Raw genomic sequence first — 12,103 nt, forward strand, 5'->3', positions numbered from 1 at the left:
TGTCAATAACTTCGCTCGTTGAACAAGTTCGCCTAGGCGAACTTGTCAACAACTTCGCTTGGTTAACAAGTTCGCCTAAGCGAACTTGTCAACAACTTCGCTGTTACACAAACAATTACATAAACAATATTACAGACTCGATTACAGACTTTATACATATGAACTACTGACATTTATGCACCAACAGACTCCCCCTTGGCAGTAGCTTCATATCTTGATCTTTCAGCTCTTGTCTCGTAATCCTGTATCTTCATGCGTGCACTCCTTCTCTCACACACACCGTCACAACTCGTTGATACTTTCTTGCTTCATCCTTCCAAGCTGGAATATAAAAGATCTTTTTCTCGTTGAGCATCTTCAGATCAGCTTGCGATAAGTTGACAAGATGCATCGGATCGTAAATTCTAAGTATCTCTTGTTCATCCTCATCTTCCATCACAGCTTCAGCAGTCTGGCAATCAACGTACCACCATTTTAGATTCTTCAACACATCTTGAGGCATATTCTTCATTGGAACCTCCTTGATGCATCGGATCGGCTTGTACTTCATCACCATCCATGGCTTGCCATCTGCTCTCAATCCCCTCTCTGTATCCTCCACGAGCTTTCCCTTCTGTGGCTTTAATAGTTCAAACTTCTTTTCTTTTACGCCTTCTTTCCACACAATCTTCTCAATCATTCTTGCCATATTGTTGTTACTTCTGTTTATCAGGCCCAACCTGCCCAAATCTTTCACCTCGCATTCCGGCAACGTGTTGAAAGATCTCAACATTCTCTTGAAGTATTGAATGCCATCATAACGTTTTACCACAAATAACTTGATCTGTTCATCATAAATCCAACAGATGATTCCCTTCTTCGCCTCAGCATAGCCTTTAATTTTATAGCTTTTCTTGAACATGGCTGAAACAGCAGGCTTCTTGGTCTTGATAAACCAATGAGCACAGCCTTCCTTCCACCTAGGCTGCTCCTCCCACTCAGTAGTCTCATCCATCTCAGCCCTCACATCGGCTTTCTCAACCTCAGGGATCTCGTGTTCGACATTTTCTTCCACAATCTCTCCTTCCTCTATCACATCCTCAACAATAATTTCTGCACCAATCTTTTCAATCTCACTGATTGGCAGAACATCTTCATCAAATAATACATCGTCGCTGAACATGTCATCATCAAGTTCCTTCAGCGCATCGATCACGTCGTCCTCCACCATCACTACATCATCACCACCAGCCGCTTCGGTAGACTCCCCCTCAGCTGTGGAAGCCCCAAGAGCTTGTGAGGTTCTTGGCAGCTCACCACCTGCACCTTCCGGTGCATTGGGATCATCGTCTCGGTCTTCTCTACGCTTGGTCCTCAACTCATCTCCTCTACAGCTCATCTCCCCCTGAGATGCCAAGAAAAGCTTCAAGGCATCTATTATTTTCCCGTGCTCAGCCAGGAGGGATGCCTGCAGTTGATTTGCTTCCACTAGGCTTTGAATAGTCTTTGACTGCTCAGCTACAATCCGCTCTAGTGAAGCTATCCGTTCCGAGTCAGAACTGGGCGTGTCCGCAGGTGGTACCGTACCCGATACTCCTGCAGTAGTGGTGATCGTAGACTCAACAAATCGTGCTACTACCACCGGTGGAGTACGCGTTTGAGGTGGTAGAGACACAATTTCTGGAGCCGACGTCTGGACGGCTGTGATCTGTGGAATGTCAGCCGACGATGTAGCCACTACGGGAACAACCGTAGCGCTTGTACTCGATACCTGCACAGAGGTAGGAACAAGGGACATACCAGACAAGGCAGGTGGAGCAAAACGTGCAAACCTTGAAGTCTCTCCGGCTCCTACACCCATACCTGTCATTTCCCTTCTTGAGCGCTTTCGCACCAGCTGCACAGCCTCTTCTTCATCATCTTCCTCATCTTCGTCATCAACAATTCTTTTCTGCTTACCCACTGTTCTCTCATGTCTCACCATCATCTGTCTGGCCTCTTCCATCACCTCATCAAAATCTGCTTGTGGACCCGGAACTTGAATGTTCTCATGTGGATCAAACCGGTCCATATCAAACAACCCTTGCCCGCCGAACATGGCGTCAAGATCAATCTCAGAAGCTGGCACAGCAGCAGATACAGTAGTAGATACAGCAGGCGCAGCTGATACAGCCTGGGGTGCTGCCGCCTGTTGTTGTCTTGGATCCCTAAACTCGTCCCCTGCCGCAGGCACATACTCCGGGTTAATAAGATACCCAAAAAGCGGAGTATGCCTGGGACGCAGCTCAGGCTTGCTTCGTGCGCTGGAAGTGCGACACTGAGCAAAGATACGTTTCGTCACACATTCCACGTATCGAATATGGCGTCTTTGAGGTAGCGACGGAGCCACATGATTTAAAATCATCTGTAGGAATCGTGGATACATTGTAAACCGCTCACGCGCCACAGCCCTCCTCTGACGATCGATCTCGTAAAAGATCATCTGACTAAAAGAATATCTTTTATTGTAAGTCAGGGCAGTCATAGCAGACTGCATCGTCGCACCCATTCCATCAGTGCCCGCCTTCCGTCCTGACATACAGACTATCATGACATGCATTAGAAAGCGCCACTGATCTAATAAGAATCCTTTCCTTCGCTGTGTATCCCCTAAGAGACCTGAATACCCCATCCTTAGGAACGCGCCATCACGAAAAGGAGCAACAAACTCCGTGGGGTCATCTCTTGTTTCTTCTCCAAATTGCAACGCCACCCGTATGTGTTCAGAGGAAAACTGAACAACTTGACCATTAACGGTGGCTCGCATCACCGGGGGCTCAACCCGGCAATCATACTCTACCGTCTGCCAAAAGTCTTCAATATTCGGCAGTGAAATAGGCAGGGTAGTGGTGATAGCGTGAAATATTCTTGAGCGCAGTAGAAAGGTAATAATCTCCCGGTAGTCCTCCACGCCTTTTGCATCTGGATCTAGAGTGATGAACTGGTTATGAGCTGGAAAGAATAGCCTCTGATCGTTACCGTCATCACCACCAGCTCCTCCAACAGCATCCATATCTGCACTAAACGAACCAAGTTAGATAACCGTTAAGCAACTCACAAGTTCGCTTTATACCATGAGCGAAGTTGTGATAAAAAATGTATAGGCGAAGTTAAAGATGAGGCGAAGTTGGGAACAACTTCGCTTCATCTGTAAGTTCGTCTAATTAAATTTAAGTAAAATGATCAAGGCGAAGTTGATGTTAACTTCGCCTTATCACAACATCGCCTAGGCGAAGATAAGAGTTAGGCGAAATTAAGCTTCAGGCGAAGTTGTGGATAACTTCGCCTCAAGCGAAATTCAGCCCCAGGCGAAGTTGCGGATAACTTCGCCTAAACCCTAACTTCGCCTTCATCTTAATCGGCGACTGTTCAGATTCAAACGGCCAATAATCCGATGATTTCGCACGATTTGACGATCCAGGAGAGAAGAACACAACATATTAATGTTATTAAGACGAAAAGTTCGTCCATGAACACGTAACACAAGTTTGAAAAACTCGGTTTTGAAGGTCCGACGACCCGAGGTCTCGAACCGGGTAAAAACTTCTATGAAAGAACATGTTAGTGATGTATATCAACAACACGTACCCTCAAGTGATAATCGAAACTGGAAACGAAGATCGAAATCGGAATAGGAATCAAGTTCGCCGGAAAATTCTTAAGTTCGCCGGAAAACTCGGAGCTTAAGTTCGCTGAGAATTTTGAAAATAATGAAATTTACTGTTTGAAAAACCATATATAGGGTCAGTGTAGTTAAGGCGAAGTTACGGATAACTTCGCCTAGGCGAAGTTAAGCATAAGTTCGCCTGATTCAAGAACTTCGCCTATAATTTCAAAATCAAACCTTTAAGTTTGAACATTTTGCAATTAACATTTGAAACTTCCAAAAAGAGTTAAACAAGTATGATCATGTCTAAGTAACCAGTTATCAAAACAAGACAACTACAAAAATAGGAAAAACTTATAAAAATTTAACAAATAAGGGATCAAATTTCAGTCTAGTCAGGGACACCACGTTTCAGAAAAGATCCCAACAGGAATCATACTAACTACGTGACTGTTACATAGATCCGTGTTTAGCTGTATTATGACATATAGAGACAGGTTGTAAGCAGGTAATATACTTAAGATGGTTTTCATCGTTTCTGTGATACGAGTTAGGTTCAATTAATCCTTAAAATTTAAGTGGGCAACAACTCAGAAATATTGATGCCTCCTATCTATCCTCAAAGCGTATTTGGCTTTCCCCAAGTCACCCCGAATTGACTTCGACCCATAGTGTCTGATTAACTTGTAAGTATTCTATGTCTGGATCCCGTATTCATTCTTACTCCATGATTGAGAAGTCTCGATATCTTGAACTCTCTAATGTTACAATAACTTCATAAGTACTATTTTTTTTTTCAAACGATACTTATAGACTTCAGAGTAATAAATAACTGCAAGTCCCGAATCTGGATCACTGCAGTGTCTTGAAACGCTTTCTTCACGGGAATCAGAACACTTACGGGCTCGTGTATGACTGGGTAATCACTTTTCTGCCTATCCTTCGGAAAGATATACATGAAGACACGCAAAACTCTTAAGGAGTTTCCACATAAAATCAAGTAAACTTTAATTTGTATCACATCTATTTTTACGCACCATAAAAAGTTACCATGACATACAATGATTGTCCTAAAGCCTTTTAAGCCTAATAACTTCACCAGTTAAGCACACAAAGATAGTAAATATATCATTTTCCACGGTTGGATCAATTTTCTGTTAAACATAGCAAAGAACTTCTTACGAAGTATTAGACTTGAAAAGTAATTTCATTTCCCATAAAAAAAAATATTTTGACTTCAGTCACCCCGATCACGTCAAAGTCTTCAGGTAAACGGCAATCCCGAAGATCCAATGGATCAACTGGACCGACCACATACAAGTATGTGTCCTTCTCACTAAGAATGACCGACTAATTTTTAGTGACAGAAAGAAAACACATCTTAACTGCCCCGGTCACTTTCAGTCATCTGGTTAATGGCGACCCTCATTCTCTAAGTAGAAACGAGGACCAAAACATATCCGAGGATATGTCCATCAAACTGAGGTAACCGACTAATTTTAAGCAATAGTGATGTTTTTTTTTTTTTTTTTTTTTTTTTAATAATCACAAAAACATGGTTACTCGGGATTGATCATCCCATTCAGCTCAATTAGGTTTTGAAATCTGGATTTATCAAACGCTTTTGTAAATAAATCAGCGAAATTTCCCAGCGTATCGACCTTTTCGACCTTGATCAGTTTCTTCTCAGCACAATCCCGTATGAAGTGATAACGAATGTCAATATGTTTTGTTTTACTATGTTTCACGGGATTGTTAATTACTGAGATGGCAGCAGTGTTATCAATTAAAATAGGAGTGAGTAAGAAATTCAGACCATAGTCTCGCAATTGTTGCTGAATCCACAAAACCTGAGAACAGCAGTTGGATGCTGCCATATATTCAGCTTCGCACGTTGAGATTGCAACTGACGTCTTTTTCTTGCACTGCCATGAAACTAATCTTCCACCGAGAAACTGACATCCTCCTGTTGTCGACTTCAGACTCTGATTGCAGCCTCCATAATCAGAATCTGTATATGCTACCAATTCTACGTCTCCTCCCTTCGGGTACCACAACCCTAGCTTCGGCTTGCCTTTAAGATACCGCAAAATCCTCTTCACACCCTTCATGTGAGATTCCTTTGGGTTTGCCTGAAAACGAGCACAAAGACAAACAGCAAACATTATATCAGGCCTAGAAGCAGTTAAATACATCAAAGAACCTATTATAGCCCGATACTGAGTTGGGTCCACATCTGCGTCACCGTCAATTTCAGCTCCCAACTTGTGGTTGACGCAAATTGGAGTGTCAAATGGAGAAGAGTCCTCCATCTTGAAACGCTTGAGGACATCATGAACATATTTTGTTTGATGAATGAACATCCCATCCTTCTTTTGATCAACCTGCAATCCTAAAAAGAACGTTAGTTCACCCATAGCACTCATCTCGAATCTTTTCTTCATAACGGCCTCAAATTCCTGACACATGGAGACTCTTGATGCAGCAAATATGATGTCATCCACGTAGACTTGAACTAGCAGGAAGTCACTTCCTTCTCTCTTCACAAACAAAGTACTGTCGATTAAACCCCTTTCAAAACCATTTTCTAGCAAGTAGTCCGATAACGTTGAATACCAGGCACGAGGTGCCTGATGTAATCCATACAGCGCCTTGCTCAACTTGTATACGTGATCAGGAAAGTCTGGGTCAGGAAAACCCGGAGGTTGCTCAACATACACAACCTCATCCACTTTCCCATTGAGGAACGCACTCTTCACATCTAGCTGAAACACTTTCATCTTTTCATGAGCAGCAAACGCCAGAAACAATCTTATGGCTTCCAATCTGGCGACAGGAGCAAACACTTCGTTATAATCAATCCCCTCTTGTTGATTAAAACATTTCACGACAAGCCTCGCCTTGTTTCTTATAATGATCCCCTTATCATCTCTCTTGCACTTGAACACCCATTTTGTGCCTATCGCATGCACATTCTTTGGTTTTTCAACCAAAGTCCAAACTTCCATCTTCTCGAATTGAGCCAACTCTTCTTGCATGGCCTCGACCCACGAGCTGTCCTTTAAAGCCATTTGATAATTTTTCGGTTCAATCTGGCTTATAAAGCAGGTATACAGGCATTCATCGATTATTCCTGTCTCCTTAATGCTTGTATAAACACAGGTGTGTTCATTCAAGCTGCTTCTCGTTTGTACACCTGAGGACACATCACCAATCACATTATCCAAAGGGTGATTTTTATGAATTCTCGTGGTCGGAACAGAACCGACATGCAAATTATCTTCCAAATTAGAAGAGATCTCATCAATGGTTGTTTCATGCTGAGAGTGAAAAGGATTGATAAATTCTTCTTCAGTTGAGGCAGCAGGGGTATCGATAGTGTTTGATGAGGAAGGTTGACATTTTTCAATCAGTTGTCTTTGCAATAGATTTTCTTCCTCATCGAGCATTATCTTCGTCGCAGCTCTTTCTTCTTCTTCAGAAATCTCCAAATCCGGTACGTTAAACGACTTAAAAAGCTTAACATAGTCGAAAAGCTCAGCAGGTCCATTGCTTGGTTTTGGCGGTTGGTAACTTGTGATGTCAGTGTTACATACCACCTCCACCTTGCAAGTCGAAGTATTGAAGACACGCCTGTTGGGAGTCCCAACAACATAACCGACTAAGATTCCTTCATCGGCTACTTCTCCAAATTTCGAATTTGTCTTCAAGATCGAACAAGTAGACCCGAATGGTTCAAGACCACTCAAGTTGGGCTTCCTTCCATGCATAAGCTCGTAGCAAGTTTTACCAAGTCTCTTAACGGTTAACACTCTATTCAGAACATAGCAGGCTGTAGCGACTGCTTCAGCCCAGAACATCACAGGAAGCTTCGAATCTGCCAGCATAGTCCTGGCTCCTTCAATTAAAGTTCGGTTCTTCCTTTCAGCCACTCCATTCTGTTGCGGAGTATACGGAGCGCTGTATTGATGTTCAATTCCTTTCTGAAGACAGAAGATCTCCATTTCAAAATTCTTGAACTCTGTCCCATTGTCACTTCTGATGAACTTAACTGTTTTACTCATGACGTTCTCAACTTTAGTAATCAAACTCTTCACCATTTGAGCCGTCTCATCTTTCGATTTTAGAAAATATACCCACGAGTATCGCGAGTAGTCATCAGTGATCACCAAGCAGTAAGAAGTACCTCCTAGACTTTTTACATTCACTGGACCGAAGAGATCCATGTGAAGCAGTTCTAGAGTACTGGCAATTGAGTTGACCTTCTTGGTGAGATGGGATTTCTTGTGTTGCTTTCCCTTCTTGCATGCAATACATTTGTCTTCAAAGTTAAAACTTTTCAAGGGAACGCCCATCGCAAGCCCATTTTTGACAATGTGGTTCATCTTCCGAAGATGAATGTGCCCCATTCTCCTGTGCCATAGTTCGGATTCTGATTCGCTTGCTTTCGTCAACAAACATGATTCTCCCAAGGCCATTTCAGTAGACCTCATATCCATCACATACGTATTTGTATCACGTGGAGCTGTCATCACTATCCACTCTTCTGGTATTTGAAAACCAGGCTTCAACACGATCGCCTCATTCTTCGTGAAGTGAACAGTATACTCCTTATCACAAATCTGCGACACACTCAGCAGATTGTGCTTCAGCTCTTCCACAAAATTCACATTCTCAAGTGTCATCTTCCCATTGGACACCGTTCCTTTCCCAGTAATTCTCCCTCCACTTTCACCAGCAAAACTAACTCTCGCTCCTTGAACAGGTTTTAAGTCGTGTAACAAATATTTGTTACCCGTCATGTGCCGGGAACAGCCGCTATCTACAATCCAAAGACTGTGGGCAGCCCTGTTCAACTGTTCCTGCACAATAAAGCAAAGGATTAGAATCTAAGGACCCAAGACCAATTGGTCTTGGATCTATACATCCCGTACTTCTGCTTTCCGAAGTTAGCATTTGAATAATTCCTGTCAGTCCTAGTAGGAAATCTCATTGGAGATTGAATGTGAGGCCTTCCAAACCTATGTGTATTGAAAGTATTATATCTTGCGGTTTGATTATTAGCATTGTAAAACTGAGGTTTGTTTCTGTGAAAACCTGAATTAGTTACATTTTGAAACTTTAAAGGGTTTTCATTTTTAACAGTATTAAAATTACCAGTAGACTTATGCTCAGTTTTAATAGGCCTCCCACCTCTGAATTTCGGCGTCAGAGGACAATCTGCAACAAGATGTCCTACCTTATTACACCGAAAACAACACCTATACTCCATTTTCTTTTCAAATGTTGTTTTGGATGTAGAGGCAGTGTTACCAGCCGTTCGTCTCACATAAGGTGGGACGTACGGGTTGAGTGGAGTACTCTTTTAAGAAGTTTTATCTTTATCTCCACCAGTGGGTAACACTACCTTCTCTTTTGTCTTACCAGATTCGGACAACTTATCCGAATCCGATGAGACCGGACTCGTAACAGAAATATTTACACTTGAAACAGGCGAACTCGTTTCGCCACTACTAACGCTTGAATCTTTACTTGTAACCTTGATAGGAACTGTCTGAGGAACTTCAAAATCAGCAGATTTCTGTACACTAGGGTTAAAAGTGTAATTGTGGTTATACGGTGGTGGAACCTCGTGATAACCAATTCCTCCTCTCTTTGTAGAGGTACCTTGATCACTAACAAGGTGATCAAGAATAGCTGAGGAATTTCGGAACTGCTCCAGTTTTCGGTTCAGTTCCACCACTTTCACCTGGTGGTCAGCAATCTGCTTTTCACGTTCAGCAATCAGTTTAGTCTTTTCTTCTAAAACCTCATAACTAAGATCAATAACTTCAATTTTCTCAGCAAGTTTAGTTTTTAAGCTTTTAACATCCTTTTCACATGCTTTAATTTTAACTTTGTAACTGTTTTCTCTTGCTTTTGTGAAGTGATGATCTTCTTTAAGAGTTTTAAATTCAGCATCTAAACGAACATACTGATCAGTCATGGTAGCAAGTTGCTCAGACAAATTCTCACATTTAGTACAAATAGATTTAGAACTTACCTCGGAGCGTTGATCATCGTTATCTGCCATGAAAGCTTTTTCCTTACCAGCAGCTTTCTCTTCTCCGGTAGTCTTCTCACGTTCTTCATTCTCAACCTTAGCCATATTTGCCTGTTCATTATTTTCATTCAAATGCAGGTTCCAGTTATATTCACCTGCTTCTCTGGACAACATGGCATTGACTTCTTTAGTACTTCCAGTGTGCTGTGGGGAACGGCCCTGACCACGCTCAACTCTCTCGTTTCTGCAATCTTTGGCAAAGTGCCCGTTTTGTTGACAGTTATAGCACCTTACCTTGGACTTGTCGAACCCTGGCCTGCCACCAACAAACTTTCTCCCCGTCTTCCTCATGAACTTCTTCACTCGCCTCACTATCATGGCCATCTGCCATTGTAAATCCATCTCCTCCAGATCATCAGCATCGATCTGGTCATAGTCTTCATCCAGCATTGCCGGATCAACTACTTTTCCTTGAATATAGTTTTCGTATGAAGCAATAAATGAAGCATAGAGGCCAAACTGCTCTTCAGCAGATTTGACGCTCATTGGCATCTTTGAGTAATTATTGCTTGAGGAACTTGAAGATCCACCACTCTGGCTTGCTGTCTGTTGAGTACCACTTGATCCACCCGCAACAAAGCAAACATCCCCATTTGAATTTACTGACACATGCCCCTCCTGTGAAGAATTGGCACCCGACTCACCTTTCGAGTAGTAGGCGACATAGTCAGTTTTTGAACTTGTATTGGAGTTCACTTTCGCACCATACATGCTTGGATCTTGAACCTGATCCATAGATGTTTCTTTCCTCACCATATTAAGCTCAAAAGTTCTGAGCTTGTTGACAGCGGTTTCAAGATCATAAGTAGAGAAGTCCTTGTCTTCCCTCATTAATACAGTATACATCTCCCATTTTGGTGGGAGAGCATCGAGAAGTTTTTCTACAATCTCTTCTTCTCGGTAGGAAATAGAGTAGTTACTCAATTCAGTCATGAGATGATAATATCGAGTGATAATATCATCAAGAGATTCGTTCTTTAAGTACTTAAAGACTGAAAATTGAGTTTTAAGCAGCTTTATCTTTGAGGCCCGAATGCCTACATTTCCTTCGAATCTGCTCTCAAGAGCTTCCCAAAGCTCTCTAGCCGATGTATACTTTCTGAATGTATGGAGGATCTCTTGCGGAAGAGCCATTGTGATTGCAGCATGAGCCTTGCTTTCGGCTTCGTACATTTTCTTCTCCTCCTCTTCCATTTTACTGTATTTCTTTATTTGGTCTCGACCCTCATACTGCATGATTGGTGGAATATATCCATCTTGGATGCATACCCACATTTTTGCATCCTGGTACTTAACATACTGTATGAACCGATCCTTCCACGCAACAAAGTCGGTTCCTTTTAGCAATCTTGGGGCCTTTGTGGCTGACCCCGCTTCAACTTCCATCTTGACAAGCTCTGAAATGTTGATTGACGACATCCTTCTTGAAGACTAAGAAACCTGAAAAATTCTGAAATGGGCGAAGTTAGAAAAATTTCTTCGAAACAGTACTGTAGGCGAAGTTAAGTATAACTTCGCTGGATCCTTCGTAAATTCGCGTAAATTGGCGAAGTTGAGAATAACTTCGCTTAGGATAAGCGAACTTAGAAAGTAAGCGAACTTGAAGAGAACTTCGCTGAACGAGGCGAACTTGAGAAGAACTTCGCTGAGTTAGGCGAAGTTGAGGAGGTAGGCGAAGTTATGAATAACTTCGCTTCTCCTTATATCTTCGCTGAAACCCTACGAATCCTGACGGCAACTTCGCCTGATGAACAGAAACTTCGCCTGACGAACTTGAACTTTCTGCAGATCTGAAAAACGGATTTTAACGACGATTTTGACGATTTGAAGTCTTAAACACACTGGTAGGAAGCTAGAATGAGCAAAAACACCACAAACTCGTCCCGGTAACACCCGAAATGAAACGAATTCTACACCCGCGTGAATATCCCGAACCTCACAATCGAGCAAATGCTCTGATACCAATTGTAGGTTCCCTGGACGGATCACACGAGATATCCCGATATACACAGGTGCGGAATCCCTGTGTAGATCGTTACGGACGTAGAATATTAGCTCACGAACACACGTACACACAATACGAACAACCACACGTTATATTGATAACTCACACCGAGATGCTTACAGACTCACGTCAATAGACTCACACGTAACTGAACTCGATCAACCAAAAACCTAAAATGACCAACACTGAAACAGTAACCCGTAGGTTACTTAAATACACGACAACTTCGCCTCAGGCGAAGTTGTCAATAACTTCGCTCCTTGAACAAGTTCGCCTAGGCGAACTTGTCAACAACTTCGCTTGGTTAACAAGTTCGCCTAAGCGAACTTGTCAACAACTTCGCTGTTACACAAACAATTACATAAACAAT

Source organism: Bidens hawaiensis, unplaced genomic scaffold, assembly GCF_021521415.1.
Source record: "Bidens hawaiensis isolate Kalapana, Puna unplaced genomic scaffold, B.hawaiensis_p1.1 tig00002186_1, whole genome shotgun sequence".
In the NCBI taxonomy this organism is placed as follows: domain Eukaryota; kingdom Viridiplantae; phylum Streptophyta; class Magnoliopsida; order Asterales; family Asteraceae; genus Bidens; species Bidens hawaiensis.